The sequence below is a fragment of the Mytilus californianus genome, unplaced genomic scaffold (assembly GCF_021869535.1).
Source record: "Mytilus californianus isolate M0D057914Y unplaced genomic scaffold, xbMytCali1.0.p SCAF_13, whole genome shotgun sequence".
Lineage (NCBI taxonomy): Eukaryota > Metazoa > Mollusca > Bivalvia > Mytilida > Mytilidae > Mytilus > Mytilus californianus.
The window spans coordinates 28,920,672-28,943,151 of record NW_026262615.1 but is presented as its reverse complement, the minus strand read 5'-3'; the positions used below and the strand labels follow the sequence as shown (position 1 = coordinate 28,943,151).

At 31.1% G+C, this 22,480-nt stretch overlaps 1 long non-coding RNA gene and 1 pseudogene across 1 annotated transcript; one reads left to right on the top strand and one right to left on the bottom strand.

The window, feature by feature from the left end:
• The first annotated feature begins 9,717 nt into the window (after positions 1-9,717).
• On the top strand, positions 9,718-11,546 carry LOC127723478 (uncharacterized). Its single transcript, XR_007992088.1, has 2 exons — positions 9,718-9,888; positions 11,059-11,546. It is a non-coding gene; the product is annotated as an uncharacterized LOC127723478 (long non-coding RNA).
• Positions 11,547-19,157: 7,611 nt separating this feature from the next.
• Positions 19,158-21,445, bottom strand: LOC127723919 (uncharacterized; annotated as a pseudogene).
• Between the last annotated feature and the right edge of the window lie 1,035 nt (positions 21,446-22,480).

The window sequence follows — 22,480 nt, the reverse complement described above, 5'->3', positions numbered from 1 at the left end:
ATTAAAAAAAAATGTTTTTGAACAAAATAAATTTTATGTGTCTTGGATCTGCACTTTCAGTCATGGCTCATTGACTTTGGATGTTTTCCTTAGTTTACGTTTTTAAGTATTGCCATATAAATTTTAACATTTGCTTTATACTGTCAAAATTACATAAAGGCTAGACATATCACTGATATCAGTTTATTAGATTTATGAGTATAATCCCCGAAATCAAGGAGTGATTATGACATGACAACTGAATTCAATTTTGAAAGGCAATTACCTTTCATCAAAGTTATATTTTAGTAGTGATGTTTTTGGGTGAAATGTTGTCTATTACATCGGGTGCGTCTAAACACTGCTAAGGACTTATAATATGCCACTAAGGACTAGAAGGGGTGCTGTTACATGTAAAAAAAATCAACTTATGGTAGAGATTGATATTTAATGCATACATTCCAATTTTGTTTATAGAAAAAGAGTCACAAATAAATAATTAATTGAACAAAGTTTAGGCACGTGCCTTTTTTTCTTTGATATTACTGAAAATCAGTGAACCGTTAGACACGTGTCAAATTACATAACTTATTACAATACTATCTTTGTAACAAGTAATTTACGTGTCGGTTAGTGTATGGAAAGGTATATACTATGAAATTTAGAGCGAGGGGCTTGCCCCGAGCTCTTAATTTCATAGTATATACCTTTCCATACACTATCCAATTTAGCACATATTTACAACTTGAGTAATCCTGTAATTAGTCTATTGATATGTTTTGGCTGACTAGGTTTTACTCATGTACGTAGTTTTGTAAATCTACTCACTAGCATCATTGTAAAATATTGAATCCAGAATGAAAAGATGGTAGCTGCTGGTGTAAGTATGTTTTTTGACATAAAGCGGTGTTTTACTATTCATGTACTTCTTCACATGGTAAGATGACAAAATAAATTGACCAAAAGCAGGCAATAATTAAATTGCAGTTGAAGCTTTACATTCTTGAAAACATTTTTTCAATTTCACCTAAAAACTAAAACTATTATAAATTTTACACATATAGATAGTTTGCACTGGCGGATCCAAAAAGGGGGAGGGGGAGTTCAGGATGGGGATGGAAAACGCCCTTTTTGTGATGATCAATGCTTTTGAATGAGGACATACAGTTGGACCCCCCTTTTATCTTAGGTTGGAACCCTTTTAAAAATGACTGGATCTGCCCTGGTATGTACTCATAGGTAGTCTAGTGGATAGTTTACATGCATGAAATATTTGTCACTGGACATTAAGCAACCAATAATCAATCAATTCATGACGAAATATATCAAATTGCTGTAATTTTCCTTCACAAGGTTTCATGGTTCACTCTTTTTTGTGTACAAAGTAATTGCATGGAAGATAAATGATTACAATTTTCAGATGGCGTTGTACTCTAATCAAGGTATAAAAAAAAACATATGTGTTACTCTTTATTTAAATGAAAGAAACTTTTAATCGTCAAAAACATTTTTAGATCCAAAGATTAAATAGTAGGATGTTTAAAAATCAATTTGAAAACTAATTACAAACTATTTAGTTTAATTTGGAACACAGCATTTATTTCAAAATAGCCAGTAGTAATTTTTGTTTTAATATCTTGATTACGATACAATGAAATCTTACCCTTGTGGTCATTCATGCGTAGTTACTTAGTACATGGAAAAAGTATGTACTATGAAAATTAGAAGGCAAATATAAGCAATTTGATTGGACGAGAAGTTGTAAGTATGTGCTAAAGTTGTATCAACAAGATTGGTAAAAGTTATATAACTAATAAATGAATTGTTTTTGAGTTTCAGATTATTTCAATGATCAATTTTCGACGAGTGACATTAACAATAAAATTTCATTTTTAATGCACCCGCCTAACATACGGCTAAATCATATACCACTTGAAAGCATACCATCTGTGCTATATATTTTTTGCACGGTGGTCAAATATTCGTACGGTGCAGTTTCTATCAAATGACGATAAAAGGTCAAGACGGACGATTTCTAATTTTACAAGATGCCAACAATTTTGCATATTCTGGCTTCTGAATAATAATATTATGTATGGAAATATGAAAAACTTTTAGAACAGATGTTAAAAGTCACTTCTCAAACGCTCTTTAAAATTGAATGAGGTGCTTTTAATAATTGGCGCCGTTTTTTTAGAAATTCCAGTGAAAATCATAAAAATGAGTGAAAATCAAAATATTGTCTGTGAATCAATTGTTATTCACCATACAACAAAATAACATTATTCATTTTGTGCTAAGGACGTTTTAGACATCATTAAATTACTGCAATCACGCTTCTTGCTAATTAAACAGCCAATAGTAACAACTTGTATAGTTGTCCAAAATACCGCCATCTGCAAAAAGATAGCATTTTAGCTGTTTTATGCTTTAAAAAATGTATGTTGTCACTATAAGGTTGAAGAAACACCAATTTGAAAACTGCAAATATCTTTAAAGGATATAAAAGTTGCGGAATAAATGCTTTTAGGGAGAATTGAAGAAGCGAAACTCTGATATTTCAATATTTATTTAAAAAATGTTTTTTTTTTTGTTGCTTCTACTGCATCATGCATTGTCTAATGATATTATATACTAGACACTGCAAATGTTCTTTGTGCTTGTCCAAAGTAGAAACTCCTATCAAAATACGTAATTTTCTTGTAACAAATTGACATGATGCATTTACATTAATTAATAGATATAAGATGATGTGGTATGAGTGCCAATGAGACACCTCTCCATCCAAGTCAAAATTTATAAAAGTAAACCATTATAGGTCAAAGTACGGTCTTCAACACGAAGCCTTGGCTCACACCGAACAGCAAGCTATAAAGGGCCCCAAAAATTAATAGTGTAAAACCATTCAAATGGGAAAACCAACGGTCTAATCTATATAAAAAACGAGAAACACTAATGAACCACACCAACAAACGACAACTACTGAACATCAGATTCCTGACTTAGGACTGGTGCAAACAATTGCAGCGGGTTTAAACGTTTTAATGGTACCAAATATTCACCCATATCTGAAACAATAGTTTAACATCACAACATAGAAAAACAAACTATAAATTATCAAATGAAATGGCTTAACTCAATCAAAAGACATATTAACACCAGTGAACATACACTGAACAAATAAATTTGATCTATGATGCAATGCAAATACAAAATAAAAAAAACAAAGGGAAGAATAATTAAAGTAACATGTTATACCGCTGTGAAATGTTAAACAGTTTAAGAAAAACTATATACTGGAACAAAATATCAGCCATTTGCAATTACTTTAAACACAGGTAAATAAAAATAATTTTCTTGTTAGGTATACGTGTACAGTTCAAATAGAGAAAGGAAATATTTTTACAAAAAAAATAATGTTGATGTTCATAGTACAAAGAAGTGAAAATTTATAGTAATACCAAACACTTATCAAAGCTGGTATATAGACCAGATATAACCCTGAATAACATTAAATAACAAAAAAGCATTAAACTTAGTATCAACAGGTCATTAACAAGAAAATACGATTTGAGAGTAATCGCAGTTACTGACAGCTAGTTAAAAGCCAAAAAAAATTAATAATAAAAAATCATGCATCCGAGACTAAAATCAAATAAAACACATCCCAGGGATTTAGTATTTTAACGTCATGGACAGTCAAAGAAGAGATGACTTGTGCAATGCCAAAAATAAATGTATCGACAGGCAGTAGGCTAGTTAGGAGTTAACCTCTTTATAGATCAAAATGAACGTGGGTGTGTCTTTACACATCCCGTTTGAAAAGAACACAAATTTAGTTATGTTTTAATTTGCTGATGACAAAATCGATATTAGTGTCAATGTAAACTATATTCAAAGATCTAATTACAACATTGGTAAGATAGCCTTTACTAATAAGTTTGTTTAAAGGTTCGATGAGTTTACACGGATCACATAGTGATTTCCGCGCTTTAGGTAAAATATTGCCGTAAAGTTTAGGATGTGAAATACCGTTTTTAATCAGTTTTCTACAGGTACAGCCAAATTTACTGATCAAATCTTTGTATCTATGAAAGAATTTAGTAAAAGTTTTACGTAATTTATGGTAACGAAATCCCTGACTTAATAATTTACCAGTGATAAATTTGAGAATGGAAATGGGGAATATGTCAAAGAGACAACAACCCGATCAAAGAGCAGACAACAGCCGAAGGCCACCAATGGGTCCTCAGTGTAGCGAGAAAATCCCGCACCCGGAGGTGGTCCTCAGCTGGCCCCTAAATAAAATTGTGTGCTAGTTCAGTGAAAATGAACGTCACACTAAACTCCAAAACATATAAATGAACTAATATTAAAAAAACATACAAGACTAACAAAGGCTAGAGGCTCCTGACTTGGGACAGGCGCAAAAATGCGGCGGGGTTAAACATGTTTTGTGAGATCTCAACCCTCCCCCTATACCTCTAGCTAATGTAGAAAAAAGAAACACATAGCAATACGCACAGTAAAACTCAGTTTAAAAGAAGTCCGAGTCCGATGTCAAAATAGGTAACAAAAGAAACTAAGCAAAATGACAATGATACATACATAAACAAAGGACTACTAGCAGTTACTGACATGCCAGCTCCAAACCTCAATTAAACTGATTGAAAGATTATGTCTTCATCATATAAAAATCAAGTACAATCCCTCCCGTTAGGGGTTTAGTATCATACCATCATAAAATATATGAGAAGAACATAACCCGTATCATGCCAACAACTAGTTTTAGAATAATGCATCGATTACGTTCGTTAAAATCTATGACATCACTACACACACAGGCATAACGAACGAGTCAGGATATATAAACACCGTATGATGGAGCCAAAGGAACATCGCCGTCTAAAAAAGGAAAATTAACAATAGGGAATGAAAAGTCGTCTCTTTTGCAGTAAATTTTAGAATCGAGTTTTCCTTTAGAGATTGAAATGTCCAAATCTAGAAAAGGACAACTACTGCTGTTTATGTTAGATTTAGTCAAAGTAAGTTCTTTTGGGTAAATTTCAGTAGTATATTTAGAGAACTCTGGATTATTTAACGAAAAAATATCATCTAGATAACGGAAGGTATTGTTGAATGTATCAACCAAATGTAACAATGACGTAAGTCTATTTTTTATTGAAAATTCTAAATACTTATGATATAAGGAGTGTAACAATGATTGATTGATTGTTGGTGTTTAACACCACTTCAGCACTATAGGATATATTGTGGCAACCAGTTTTTATTGGTGGAAGAAGCCGAAGTAACCGTAGAGAACCACCGACTGTCGGCAGGAAGACTGGCAATCCTAGATAATTGTATACTAATTATTTTTATTAGTATGAAGAAAGAAATTACTATGTACGTATCGCACCAAAAATTCAACCAATCAGCATAAATAGCGTTTTGTAAAAGAAGGCAACACCTGACCAGTTTTGATATTGATGTTTACTACAGCTACATGTAACAAATAAATGTCCTTAATAGAAACTGAAATATACATATGTCTTTGAACCAATGTTATGCCAAATTTACTTGGCCATGATTTTGCATTCATATTTTTATGGTAGATGTACCATATAATATTTTGATTTAAGGTATTCAGAAAACCAGAGCACTATTTTAGTAGAGCATCTGTCACGCATTGATTGAAAATTTGCATATTAAAGATAACACATACACAATAAGAATATATATGGTTAAAATAAAGTTATATTCAACGATATATATTTTAGAGATTATTGTGAGAAATGAAAATTGCGGTTGAATTTATCATGTTTTAATTAGTTTTATGTCATCTAAAAGCTATTCATTTTCTAGGATTTTTTTTTTACATTAGCCCTTTGTAATTGGCCTGGCAGCGATTTGTTCTACCATTTTCTCACTTCACATTTTCATACAATAAACAAACGAGATGGCTTATATATTTATATGTCATATCACAAAAGTCGCGTAAATATATTGCTTGCCAAAATACTTGGTTGGGCGTAATTTTTTTTTTTTGCAAAAAAAATGATAATAAAGGAAACCCCTAAACTTTATCTAAACAATAGGAAAATTGTTTTTTTTTTCTCACCTTCCAATGCTTTGCATGCTATAATTTGTTCGTTTTGTTTTCTAATGGTGCGAAGATCTCAGAACTGCAATAAGTATCTGATATTTTTAACATAAAACATGTTTTAAAATGAGTTTACTTGGCCTTGGTTTTGCATTTACATTTTATGGTAGATGTGCCACTTAATATTCTTATTAAAGATATTCAGAAAACCAGAGCGCTATTTTAGTAGATCATCTGTCACGCATTGATGGAAAATATTAAATTAATCTTAATTAACGACAAAACATGTTTAATAAGAATATATATGGTTAAAATGAAGATATGTTAAACTAAAATATTTATACATAAATATCATTAATCGATATCTGAAATTTAATTGTTGTCTTTAATTGACTGATCTTTGAATAAGCTGGTTACCTTTTCATTGGTTGAAAGAAAGTATATATTAAGGGGCAGTCTCATTAAGTCCTACTGTCTTTAATTGACTGATCTTTGAACAAGCTGGTTACCTTTTCATTGGTTTAAAGAAAGAAGTAGCAAGGAGGCAGTCTCAAACTATAGCCGAAGAAACAAAGTTAACAACATCACCCAAAGAATAAAGTATGACAAACAAACAGCACGTCTTAAAACACTACACCGGAATGTACGAACACGGTCTAAACGGTGGTGATCGCAGTTGCTTAGGAAGGGTATTTAATCTTCCCTAATATTTATTTTCAGTAATATGTAATAAAACAACTAATACAGGCTGTAATAATGTACTAACATAAAACATAGCCGGATTTGTGATTGAAAAGCGCATGGTGCAAATAGTATTCATTCGAATATTGAATGAGAATTATCTTCTTAAAGGGATACTTCGCAAAAAAATGAAAAATTGATATTATGTTGATTATGTATAAAAAAACACAAATTCATAAATATTAAAGTTTAATTCTGCTAGATAAGAGATCACCATCGATTTTAAATTTAGAGTATCACTTCTCCGCGTGCGGCCATTTTGACATCATCTCTGAATAGAAACCACGATATATCTATAAACCACAAAGGACCAAAACAAGCAGTAACCTCACGTAGCCGTAATTGAGTGTCGATATCTTGTCAAACGTACGGTTGTTTTACCCGAAAGCCTTAACAGTTTCCCGGGTCACAAAAAAGATTATAATAGACATGGTTGTGCATGCAACCTTTCCTAACTAATTTGATACGGAATATGTAATTATATATAATTTTTTTGGAATAACTAGTACTATGGTCTGTCGTTTTAAAACTGTTTTTTTTTTTTACTAAGTTTTTGAAACAAGAAATTTTAATGGAAATTAGTTAAAAAGTTCAAAGTGATAAATTAAGTGTTCCGTGTAAAAATGTTTTCGAAATTCTAGTGTGTTTATAATTCATTTATGTAATAATCTTATTTAAATAAATTCGGACCTTCCCTTATCTGATCACCAGCATGGCTAAAGGAATTGTTCCCAGAGGTATTGTGAGTTGACACGTCCAGGTATTCAAGCGATTTCCTGTCGAGCTTTAAAACTCTTATTACACAATTACATAAAGCAAGTTCGTGCATCACTTCACCTCTGAGGGTATTGAGAAGTGTACACGGCCGATAACTTGTAACTTTCCATTTTGAAACTATCAGGTGAATATACATCTTTGTCTTGCGTGTCCGATAGTGATATGCTAGTCTTTACTAAACCATAGATATAATAGCCATTATATATATGACTAAACTCATACGCTTGTTAATAAATAACATTTATGGTGTAAAGAATATTTATGAAAATCTAAATAATTCAAAAAAACGATTTGATGAAATAAAAATATATTTACATATTTTCCAAACGTAAATTGGGGAAAATGTAAGTAATTACTCGTTGTCAATAATTATGGACATTTTGAAATGTACAAATATTGATTTAACAAAATGTACGCACTTGTCGATCATTGGATTATACGCCTAGATAGAAGGTTACGGAACTATAGTCGCAATTTAGAATATATACATGTATATTGAATATACGAGAGAAACATCCAAAACCAATCTGATTTAAATACAGGTCGATATCTAACTTGCTTTGGTTCATCGAAGTTATGCACATAGTAAACTCACAGATTTTTATTTCAGTTAGATTATTTTGAACAGTTTAAGAAAGTCGTCATCATCTCAATGGTTGTGTATTATGTATAATAATGTGAACATGGTTCTATTATACCGGTAGTACCTCATGTCAATTTTCCTGTTCCGACATGCATGTAATATATATGCCACTGGACGTACACTAATGATCCCCAAAAAGCTTATTTGAAGAAATAAAGAAGCTTCACTCCGAATAGACTGATAGTAGATGTATTAACGTCTGGTCAGCTAGAGGGTTGATTAATTTATTTAGTTAGCTTAAAAGGGAGGGGGGGATAAACCATTCCTAATATTACACTTATGCATAAAATATTAAATGAGAGTAATATAAGAGAAAATATAAATACGAAAAGTCGCATATCTGGTAAAAAAAAGTCTCACTGGCAACTATAGAATTTCACGTACAATTGTCATTCTTAATCGAAATAACGGACAGTCATTAAAATCAGAGACATATAATACATAATATATGTCTCTGTTAATATACATGCATGTACACTTTGATAAAAAGGGGTGCTGCAGTTGCATATTATTCATCATAAATCTATTTCAAGTATATACTTTCCTGTCATTCTTATAAGTTAACGCAGACACATGTAACTATACATCTCTAGTTAACGACAATCAACCATATAAATATTTGAATCTGATGTGACTTACCGTTCATCTCTTTCTTATTTTTTTCTTCTTTTTTTTTTTTTTTGATTTGGGCAGGTACACACACATTGTAATGTTAGATATACTGTTCCCAGGTTGGGAGGGGGCGGTGGTTGGAGGTGAAGTATATCGAAAGATACAAAATAAGAACGTTGTATTTATGAATTTACATGAAAATTGAGAGAAAAGAATCTAGTCAGAATTTAAATCGTACCGGCAATTTCCACCTAAGACTCCTCTAAAATCATGAATGGTCATGCTTCACAATCATCAGAATTTTCTTTGCATTGGTACATTCTGTATCGGTAGTGATTTACCTTGACATTTCCGGGTATAACAGAGCTACTTGTATATTACCTGTATGTGGTTAGGTGACGCCCCATGAGGTCTTACGTATACAGGTTCACATTTATAATGGTTTCTGATATAACAAGGTTTTATGTCATTCACACTTCTGCATGTTCTGTATACCAAATTCTTATCTTATTTTCAGACCAAACGAGGATGTGAATATTTTCCAGGATAAATATTGAGTATCAAAGTATCAAATTAATTTCCGGATTTTTCTTTCTTCGTATTAAATCACAGAAACTTAAAGAATATACTGCTTGTCCGCTTTAGGTGTATTCTTGTCAGTTAAGACTGACATATATGTCTCTGGTATATAGTGGGTTTATGAATGAACGATAAGACTTGCAAAGGTACAAGATATAAAGCACATTGAAAATTGATTCCGCCGGTCTGTCTCCATTCAAAAAAGGAAAGTTGACGTTAGATTGATTCTGTTATTTTTTTTTAAACATCGTTGGTCAAATAGCTAAAGTATGTATACGTTGTTTCAGAGACATATATACACAGAGATTGGCAACTGTAACAGTGGTCAGCGAAATCCAATTAAAAACACGCGTCACACGAGACTTTAACGAGATCGCCATTTTGCATCTGATCATGACAAGTTCACCACCGCTTCGATTTTTATTTTACATCAAGCTTTTCAAAACAGCATAATGTAAGTATATATTTCAATTTCGTAAATTATTTACCTTGTTTTATTCAGTTTGTAGTAATTGTTAGTTAAAATATTGTGACGATTAACGTTTTATTGTGGTCAATAATAAGGGGAAAGCTTGGCCGACTGGACGTTATGAAAAATTTTTACACGGACGTATTTTTTATTAAAACCTTTTCATTCGAAAAGGAATAAAACCATTTATGAGATGAATCACTTTTCCCAAGACATACTGGTTTTGTGTAAATATGTTGATTTTTTCATTTAATCACCCACTTTGATGCAATTTACAATTAAAATTCAGTATTCTCGCTGTCGGCCACGTTCAATTTTTAAAATATAAAGACAGGCCCCTGTCCATGTCTACAGTCAATAAACTTTTCCATCTTTAGAGAATAATTATTCCCAGCACATGAATTACTTTCTTATGACATACTGGATTTGTGTATAACAGTTGTTTTTTACATATTTTCACTCACTTTGATGCAATTTACAATTAAAAATGACCATTCAAGCTGTCGGCCATTTTCATTCTCTTCAATATAAAGACAGGCCCCTGTCCATGTCTACAGTCAATAAACTTTTCCATCTTTAGAGAATAATTATTCCCAGCACATGAATTACTTTCTTATGACATACTGGATTTGTATATAACAGTTGTTTTTTCCATATTTTCACCCACTTTGATGCAATTTACAATTAAAAATGACCATTCAAGCTGTCGGCCATTTTCATTCTCTTCAATATAAAGACAGGTCCCTGTCCATGTCTACAGTCAATAAACTTTTCCATCTTTAGAGAATAATTATTCCCAGCACATGAATTACTTTCTTATGACATACTGGATTTGTGTATAACAGTTGTTTTTTCCATATTTTCACCAGCTTTGATGCAATTTACAATTAAAAATGACCATTCAAGCTGTCAGCCATTTTCATTCTCTTCAATATAAAGACAGGCACCTGTCCATGGCTACAGTTTATAAAATTGTCCATCTTTAAAGAACAAATGTACCCATCACCATTGATCACAGGAATTACTTTCCCAAGTCATACCGGTTTTGTGTATATAAATTGTTTTTTTCATTATTTCCACCACTTTGATGACATTTACAAGTTTATATACATGTATATTTACATTCAGTATCTGACAGCATTTTTTTTTTAACAGGATCCTGCATGTTATAAAAGAACAAAGATGTTGATCAAATTTACCTAACAGTGCAGCATACAAGAGATGTAATATCATACATGTGTTGAATGTAGGACTCCCTAGCCTTTCTGATTGAAAAAAAAAGATTCCCTGGCAGACAAGAACAACTATTAGTGATGACTTTTTTCAAATGTTACTGCACAGTCATGTAGTGGACCGATTACATGTACTACTATCAATGTGATACTAAAAAATGGTTTTGTAAGAGAGAAAATGACATGTGCTTATCCTGACTGTGAAAACACCACATTATTGTAGTTCAAATATCATAGTTCATATGCCAAACTTGATGTACATGTGTATGCGATTTTTGTGCAAGTGATGGTGACATCATTGAACTAAGAATAAATACAAGACTCTGCATTCAATCTATTGAATTTGAAACAGAAGTGGCAAGTGTGCAGAGACTATACGGATAAAAATGAAAATAAATATCTTGTGTTCAACTTCATTTGTCTTCTTTACGTTTACAAAGTATACATGTACATAATTTTTACATACATGTATAACAATATGATGATGTAGTATGATTGCCAATGAGACAATGATTTACATGTATGACTATCATTGGAAGGCCACTCTATAATATCTTTGTATATCATGAGAATGGAAATGCTACCTTTGTAGCATAAAGGTAGCATAATGTAAAAAAGGGAAAATGTTCATTTATTCAACAACACTCCTGTGAATATATAACTTGACAGTACTAAAGGCAAAATATTTCGTTTCACAAATTCCTTCCTCTCCTCGGAAAATTACATATTTAATTGTTTACATGAAATGACAAAATGTGTAGAATAAGAAGCAAGAAATGTTTACTCTACTTGTACACTACTAGTCGCTCATATTAGTCATCATCTATGTTTGTTTCAGTCCTTTAGCAATGGTGCTTGTTTATATTTATCTGTTGTGTTGTGTTGTTTCAGTTTTACATGTCCTCATTCTGTGATCACTGTTTCACCTCGCCTATTTTGAAAAATGTTAATGCAAATATTTTCTGCAATAAATTGAAAAGGCACAGCTGCTATGACTATTCAGAAATGTGAGGTATATGTCAATGAGACAACAACCCAACGACAAAAATATTCTTTGCACATCTATGAATGTTTAAGAATTCTTGTGGAGGTCAAAAGCACATAACGTGTACTTATATATTGGTGACCTGGTACATGTATGTACCTATTGATGCATTTCGTCCTAAACATAAATTGTGTGAAGAGACCAAGCAATACATATACAAAATTATATGATATATACACAGTTTCATCACACAAAAAAGGGGGGTGTTTATTATGGTACATGCAAATAAGTAATCATTTAAATCCGTTTTCCACGAGACAAAATTCTACTGGCTACATATTTTTTTTATATACAAAAGTTGCTTTCTGATTTCTTTTTTTTTTTGACATGTTAAATGACTATTTTTGTTCCTGATTGAATACTATAGTAGAATGTAGGACAGTAAGTCACAGGACAAAAAGTCACGGACAAAAAGTCACAGACGAAAAGTCACAATTCAGTTTTGAGATTATTTTTCTCTGAACAAGAAAACACTAATTTTAAAAATAATTTTTTGATTTTTTATTGAACTATAATATATGAAGCAACTTTGTAATTAAAAATTTATTCAATAAATATCAATGATGATCAAATAATTGTTATGATAACAAAATGTCAAAGTGGTTTGGCACTTAAATGGCTTCATGGTGCCAAGAAATATATTATTTGCATGATTAAAATTTAATAATTTTTCATTTATCAAGGCTTATGAACAATTTCCTGAACTTAAAAATGAATAAATGTAAAAAAATATATTATTTGAAGATCTTTCTCTTATATAATCAAACAATTGTCAATACATTATTTGTGACTTTTTGTCCTATCCAATTTGTGACTTTATGTCCTGTGACTTTCTGTCCGTTTACCCTATTCATAGTATAGCCCAGTGTTTCTGTTAAAATAAAGTTCTGGTCATGGTTAAAATAATGTCAGAATTTGTTTAGTTGTAAAAACAATTACCAAGTAACAATCCACTTAGAACTTCACCTCCGGCAAAATTCAGGTGATCGGAGGGCAATAAATTTGCGTAATCGCACACCTGTGAATCAACAGTCACAACTCTAAGGAAATAATGACCGGAAAATCGGACACGCATAATTTCACTGTGTAATTTAGAAGCAAACTTTAGCAAAGAAATGTTTCTTGTAATATCATGATCATTACCAGATTTTACTTTTTAAATTAAAAGAAATGCCGAAAAAAAGAAAAAAATATTTTCTCAATCAAATACATTAAAAAAATATTATTATATAATATATTATTTCAAGTAGTTTTTTAGAAAAAGAATTTATTTGATCTGAAATAAGTTTTCCTATTACTTTTCTTGATTAGCTATCGAGGTTATTCATCCCTGACTTGTCTACATTTTGTACAATAATTATCGACGAGAATCTCATTCCGGGCCGCGTTTTTTAACGGGATTTCACGGAGTTGCCAATCTCTGTGTATATATGTCTCTGGTTGTTTTAATAAGGGCATTCCCGATTAGGTAAATGTAGATCGTTGTGGACGGACCAAGCTATATTAATCATGTAACCGCGATAATTTTCTCTAAACATTGAAATATTCAAGGTTAATACCCATGATAATTTGAAAAAGTAAGTACAGTGTTTGGTTTATACGCTCGTTTTCGTGGGCCATTTTTATTTATAAAATTATTTAATTGAAAGTAATTCAGAATTTCGATGTTACACCAAAATACTCACCTATCTATTTTAAAATTAAGCTTACGCAAAATATAAAAGATATACATTTATATAACGGCGATTCAGGTATTTTGCCACCGTATTCCACCCAAATAATTAATGTTTTTATCATTCATACGAAATGTTGTTCACACCTGTAACGGTGAACCGTGTTGGCTAAAATTTACTGAGTGAAGATCAAAAGAATAGAATTACAGAATGCTAATCTTTTAATTACCTTGAATTTAACCACGCATTCAACGGTGTCATCCTGGTTTGCCCACTTTTAATCACATGCATATGTAAACATAGGTGGAATTGTTGTTTAAACAATTATAGTTTATTTCTGAATTATAGTCATAATTTTTACCTTTTATTTTACCTGTAAATTTTTATAAATAATACAATATTCTGCTATTAAAGCAAGGAAAATGTGCAAAAATATTTTTATTTGATATTTTTTAGCAGGAAAATGTGTAGAATTTGACAATTACACCTCTTATTTTACCTGTAAATTTGTTTGATAAAAGATACTATATTCTGCTATTAACTCAAGGAAAATGTGCAAAGATATTTTTAATTTGATATAATTTTTGTAGGAAAATGTATTGAAATTGACAAATATAAATAGACAAAAATGTGTATTACTTTTACAACTTTTAATTGTTGGTACATTCCGAAAAAAGTAAAATAATGAATTAAAATTAATATATATATTTTTATTAATTAAATAAATACACTGTTCTGAAATTTAATATAAAAAATATCCAATTCCTAACAAATAGAATATAAATGCAACTGCAGCTTTACAAATGACACAATTGAACAGTAAATCTGTATCCAAGGTAGCATTTTCTTCTTTTAAACAAATCAGCAGTTAAATTACGATACATCGCTCAACAACTTCAGTAACAACTTCACTCAGAAAAGATTATGAGACAGCAACCAACAACGCAGCACAGATGTGTTCCCAGGAGTATCCATTAAAGGTTGCATCTTCCACTTTACCAAGTGTATTTGTCGAAAAACACAGAAATGTTGACTACAGTCGTATTATATAGAAAATGAAGACATCACTTGATTTAAACAACGAGCCGCAGTATTACCTCTTGTTCCACTCCAACTTGTTGAGGATGTTTTGCATAAAAGTTTAGAAGACATTTGTGAAGCTGACAACAGATTTGCTACAGGTGTAATACCACCATTGATTTTTCCCTATTAGTCTTTGTTAAATTTGCACTTTTCAAAAAAATGTGCAGAATTTATCTTTGTTTCAAATAAAGAAATACTTGGCATGAGTAAAGTTTTATCCTGTCCAGTACTATAGAAAAAATTTCACATAACATTTCATTGCATATAAGAAAGTAACCATCACTGGAAGTTAACCAATCAAATTTTCCTCTTTTTTAACATGTGTACAAGCTTTAGTAACCATGTAACCTCAAGTTTCCAAAATATTCTATAGAAACCCCAAATAAAAAAATAATGGTGCTTTGAAATACCCAAGATATATGTTTATGACCCAGAAATGTTTTACTGCAATGAAATGTAGGATCAATTACCTGCAACTGTCAAATTCAAGGGAATATTTTTTTTTCGACCTATTTTCCGGATGTGACGTCCTATGATTTGGTGGTATTACACCTACAACATTATTCACTGATTATGTGACAGAATTCTGGGTTGAAGGATACCGCTTTCTATGGAACAACAAAATTATGATGAGACTCCAACATACCCATCCTAACATCTGCGAGATCATTGAGTTACTGAAGAAGTCCCAGGCACTAATAGAATGTAATATTATCCAGTATGCAGCAGGAGGAGCCCGCCCACCAAAAAGAAGATACAGAGTAATAGACACCAGACTCCAACTACTGAAAGATAGATAGCGACAAGGAATCATCAGTGTGATAGACTACTCTGACATAGCATCCCATCGTCTCTATTTCAATTAAACAAATAAGTAAAATATTGTAACTAGTTGCTTTGTAAATATAATGTTTTGTGACTTTTGAAATATATATAAAATATTCTATTTCCCATTATTATACATACAGTGCCCATGGTGCTCCATATTACTTATTTTACCATAGTGCTTTATCTATTTCCTATGCAATGCACTTCTAAACTTTGATTCATATATTATATGAATTATGATTGCAATAAAAGAGAATTTGTATTGCAGTATTTATATCATGAAAATCATTCAGAAACTAATAAATTGTTAAGACACTTTTATAACTGAATGTCATTGTTTTGTCTTTAGTTGTATGTTAAATGATTAGATTGAATTGATATCAAATTATTGAGAGAAAAAAATATTTGATTTATTTATTATTTTTCTTTAAAAATCAAAATGGTATTACAAAATAAAAAATACCTGAATATAGTAAGAAAACACTGATACTGTAAACCTAAGTTGGAACAGACTATACAATTGTATGCTCATTAAACCTTTTGTCTTTTTTGTTTTCTTTGCTATTAGATAATTGGTAGAATTAAAAGTGGGCAAACCAGGAGTAAACCCATTCAACAGGTAGTCATTAAGTGTCACAGTACAATACACATTGTATTTACAAAGTACTAGTGGGAAATGTTTGCTAGACTGAAATAAAAGCCTTCAGGTGACAATACAAACATGCATTTGTAAAACAATATCAGTTATATATGTTTGTTCAAAATATCCGTCGGAAAAAAAATTCATAAAAATATATTCTATTGTATGATTTACTTTTATTACTATAATCATATCAGAAATCCTTTAAATATAAATCGTACATTTTAATTTTGAAAGTTGCACGGCTGATCACTTTACTTTCTTAATTTTTAGTTGGTTAATAGCTACGCCAAAAGTCGTCGATGCGCTTTAAATCGCGTTATTAGATGATTAACGAACAAGACTTACAACGAGATTTATTAACTCCCGGCATGCAAAAAGACTTAAACTACGTCACATAAGTCAGGAAGTTGGAATAAATTAAATTATTAATTCCCAATTTTCTTCTTTATTAGTGTTCATATCCAGATAAAACTTGGTAAATATTTTTTTTATGGTATTATGAACATAATAAGATGAAAAGTAAAAAATCACGAATTTTCCCTTTAATGTTCGGTATATACCTTGTTTATTTCTTTAAAAAAACTTTCATTACCCCTTTTTTCAAATAGGGATTATCATTTTCTCCTGATATTAACAATATTATATAAACAAAGAAAAGCAAACGTATTCGTATTTACAGATGGTGGTATTTATGGCAACTGTAAAAGCTTCGTTAGAAATCTGAATTTTAACTTATATTAACTGCAGTTTAATACGAAGAAGAAGAAAAAATCCCTTGAGCTATTAACGATAAATTTATTTTATTTTTCACATATAAATATTGATTCCTCAAGAAATGTTTAGTTTTTAGCGCAATTCTATCATTTTGGAGGTTTTTTTTAGAACAGCAATTTCTGTAAATATTGCGCAATTAACATTTTGGTTTGCATTTGATTTGGAATTAGGGAATTTTGTTTTATAATGTTCATATTCAAAAGATCAAATGTCACTGATTTACACATCTTATCAACCATGAATGCCTGTTGAATATCTCCAATAACAAACTGTATGATTGATCATAAATTCCTTCAAAAAATGCTCCTATCGGACATGCCCTCGTTTTTCTGTGGCATTTCCGTATTTCTCTGATCGTTCGCCTTAATTTTTAGTTTTCGTCGAAATGTATGAAATATTTGCGACTTGACATTAAGCAAACAACAATCAATCACCTAAAACATATCCAAGGGATGCCTCATATATGCATTTACATGTTTAAAGTTTGAATAATCAAATAATTATTGTGGTGTCAAAAAAAGAATTAACTTTATAACATTTATACATTTAAACCAATATTTGGTTTATTAAAAATGTTTGGAGATATAGATAAGTAGCAGTTAACATTTAAGTATAACATGGAGGAAAAGAAATATATATATATATACAATTTAATATGTACCGGATCGTCTAGAATAGTTCTATTGTTATACTTCATAGTTTCTATTTCTGAAACAAGTGTAAATTGAATAGATCTATTGTTACGAATAACAATGGATTTTGACCACAGGGTGTGACGAGCGGGGTTTCTGGAAACCCCTGCTTCTACATCCCGCAAACAAAGTCCATTGTTATTCGTAACAATAGAAATTGATTATTTTTTAAATAGCATGAACATAAGAAATAATTAATAGTGTTCACTACAAATTGTTTCATGATATTAAAAAAAACACATTTTTGGAAATTCCAATAATAAGCATCTATATGGAATTCAAAAATATTTCTTTAAATACTCTTAATTTTGCTTGAAGGTAATTTTTTTTATCCCAGCCATATGTCTCTATTCTAAAGCATTGATCTTTAAAAAAAATGGAGATTCTAACTCCCGTACCTTAGTATGTTCGAATATGAATGTTTGTTTATTCTCGAGAAGAGGGGGGAGGAGGGGGTGGGGGTTGTTTTTGATAAAATCGTAAGATATAAAATACAGTTATGATTACCTTTATTACACTGATACAGGTAAGTACTTGGGGTTATAATATTGCCTTTATCTTTAGTCTCTTCTATCAAATCCAACGCTTGCCACAAAATGTCGTCCGTCTTATACCCGTCCATATTGACAACTGTATACCAGGAGCAAGATGTATTTTTTTGTTTGTAATAAGAATACACGTAACACTCAACCTTGACCTGTTGATCCATCTTAGCACATGGATTTAACGGGAATATGCAAAACAATTTGTAAAATATACTCACTTGTCAAAGTTTGAACGAAGATAACCAAAGAAAGGTTACTAGTGGGGTTTCATGTAATAAAAAAATATTCTTATAAATCATGGTTTGATATTGTCAATAAATATGCTATCGTTTTTTGTTTTTTTTTTCATTTAATAATCAATGTTAACAAATATAGGGTTTATAATGGGTACGTCTAAACACCGCTCAGGACCTCCTGAGTGCACTCAGGACATATAAAGTGCACTCAGGACCCTTTATAGTCATCGTATTTGCACACAGGATAGATGTATATATTCGTTACATGCTGCTTATTTAAGAATTAAATTTTGGTAGAATTTGAAATCGAACTTAGATAGATATGTTAATTCTTATAAAATAATGAGGGCACGTGTCACTGATTACACAACTACTGAGCCGTGAATTATCCAATCAACAAAATTGATTGGATTATCTTTATTGTTGTTTATGAATTGTGTTGTTTGTACAGTGTTACGTTTAAAATGAATAACACGATGTTTTTAAGTTTTCCGGGATTGTTTAATGTAGTTAAATTTAAATTATGCATAGTGAATTGTACGTTTATGGAGAAAAATAAGATAACCCATTCGATGTACTTTTTCAGTTTATTTTTTCATTATGACGACTAAATTAATTTTGTTGTGTTCTGCAGTTTATGAATTAAGAAATTAAAAAAAATCATATTATTTTATAGTTGCCTTTTTTTCTGTAACAAGTTCGATTTTTGTTTTTCTTTGTGATTTTTTTTCTCTCTCTCCAAAACAACTGAATAAACAAAAATTTGTTTACTGAATATCAAATTTTATTCTCAATAAACCATGTACATAGGTATAGAGAAGACAATTACATGTATGTACAATATTTACAATGAAAATATTTAGAATTTAAGGAGTCTAATATCTTGGCTCTTTTCCTTTGGTTAGGCTTACGAGCAAGTTTCTGGGGTTTTGGCACCTCAAAATCTGTACACAAAGACTTAGTCGTGGTTTGAACGGATTTTGTGTCAATCAACAGTCTCCGAAATAGTCTTTCTCGCTGTTCTTGTGTTTTCGAAAACCAACATTGATATGATACGACATATCTTCTGTACGGACCGAAAAGTTCATAATTTCCCATTCCATACAGGGAACGCTTCAAATCGATCAGTTGTACACGTACAATGTCCATCAGTTTGGTAGCAAGGTCTGGAATTGGTTGTGGTTTCCACTCAACGGCTTTCTTAAATACATGATTCATGGACTCGCAATTGTTGTTTGTCCATAAACGGTCATGTTTAAGCTGCACTTTCGGCTGACGAACATAATCTTCTAGCCGGTCTCGGAGATTGGTGTTGAAGTAGTTGGCAAAGCAAGAATATTTCGAGCTCAAATTATCTGCTAAATAGTTGTAATCGGAAATGTCACTTGCATTAACTAAACCTGCAGAACCAAATATTTCTGACATTAAGTTTGACCTCTCTTTGTCATTGATGCCTATCTTATTTTTCAAATGATCAGTCACATTGTCCTTGATGTGTTTGCTGCAAAGAAGACGCTTTATTCCTGGAAAGACATCGTCAATGGCTTTAGTTAACCCAGATTCGTCATCACTGCCTATACGAATGTCTATATTTTGAACTGTTTCGGATAGCCGAGCCTTGACATGCGAAAGAAACGTATGGTAGGACAAGAAGGATCCTTCCCAGTGAAGATACATTGGTCCAACAAATATGGGGTGATCACCAGTTTCCTTGTTTATAATCTTAATGTTTTTATATTCAAAATTGGTAACAAAAACAGTCCCTAAGTTAAAAGTTCTGTCAATGCCAATTTTGCGGTCTGGGTCAGTCTTTAAAAACTGCTTCATGTCTTCCATCTGATCTGACGTATAGCATATGAAAGATGGTGGCTTGTAGTTTCCCTCAGTGTAAACTACTTGTTTAACAAAGTCTATTTTGTTGACCATGGATATAACTTCAAGGACTTCATCAGCAACATTCCCAATAGCACCTAATCGATTTTATTTCTTTTCGTTGTGTTTTATATTTCGAATTTGATGATTGTCACGTGGTGCATTGTCTAAATCATTGAAAACAAAGTGTTTGTAAATATCAGCGCAGGACTGTTTTTGTTGAATACGGTCTTTTACTTCATCAATGATTTTTGGGTCAGTTCTTACATATTCTTGACTAGAATTTTTTGAGTTGCCGTGTGGTTCTCCTTGACGGGGACATACACCAGTATATATGCAATGATAGCTTTATGTAAAAGTGTTGAGAAGCTATCAGGAAGGTTTTCAAACCAGCTCACTCGCTTTTTGTAGGTCTTTTTTTTACTATGGAGCAATGCAATTAAAGTCTATTGTAATATATCTAGAGATATGAAAACACGAAAGAATTATTCTTCTTAATTTTTGAACTAAGAATAAAACTAGAATTTTTCAGTATTGAACGAAATTTTAATAAAATACGAAAATCTATACAAAGAAAATAATTACGATACATTTTTATCTAGTAAGTTAATATATCTTGCTCAATCTCTGGAAACACTCCTCGTAGTTGAAACGGGACTTTGATCCCCAAGGACGCCACATTTTGCAATAAATTATATCTATATTTTTGAACGTTTTCAAATGAAATGAATTGAATGAAAATTTCCCAACTATATGTAGATTTCTCATATTTCTCAACTGGCTTCATTTATTACAAACAAAACGAAAGGTTTATTTAACATTTTTTTCTAAAACAATATATCTTCATTGTTCTTTATTTTTCAAAAGACATCTTGGTTTTGTTTGTTTGCCAAGCTTACTTGTATGAGGCAAGTACCATCACTAATCACTCCTAATTATTAAAGATCAAACGACCTAATCAACATGATAATTGGTATTCAATATAATCATCGGTCATGCCTGACATATTTCATAAAAAAGGCGCGTGTCGATGAAAACCTTAATCACTTTTTAAATATTAAATTGATTTTATCAAAACAAAAATTATAAGATGAAGAATTAAATTATCTATCGAATGCATACCTTCACCACTAACCAAAACATATATTTCATGTCCTGAGTGCACTTTGTATGTCCTGAGTGCACTCAGGAGGTCCTGAGCGGTGTTTAGACGTACCGGTTTATAATGGGGTGTAAGTTAGTTATACACCTCGGGATACGGCATAACCTGGAGTTTAAGATATGCTTTTTAATGATAAAACCGGACTAATGACATATCAATATCAAAATGTCTGTGACGAATTTTCGAGAATTGAAATTTAAAGTGTAAAATAATTCCTTGTTTAATTTCTATTAAATGCATTTTTTTTTAATAATAAACATTGAATTGGTCGTCATTCTCTCTCTCTCTTTGATGTTTTTGCAGACAAAACAATTTGATGAATTAATTTTAAACTTTCTCTTATTAAACTTTTAGCATTAAAATTTAATTGCATGAAATTTAATAAGTATTCCCAACACTTTTGCGGATGACTTTAATAATATTTACCTGTAAAATGATTTTTTTTTACAGAATGTTGTATAATTTAAAATTCGTTAATTTTTATAGACACTTAATTGCCCTAGAGCTAAATGTTATCGTCAGATGTATGAGGGTCTGGATGGGGGGTTCTTTATTTCTCTATTCTTTAATTTTTTAGGCCATTTTTCTCTTACTATTCTTTATACTTTTTGCCCATTACTCTATTTTTTTTCATATTTTAGTACCTAATTATTCTCTATTTTTTATTTTGTTGGTCATTTTCTCTATTCTATATATTTTTTGCCCATTATTCTCTATTCTGTACACCTCCATCCACACCCTCGTGTATAATGGAAGACGATAAACATTTTAGTATACATACCACCTGCTGTT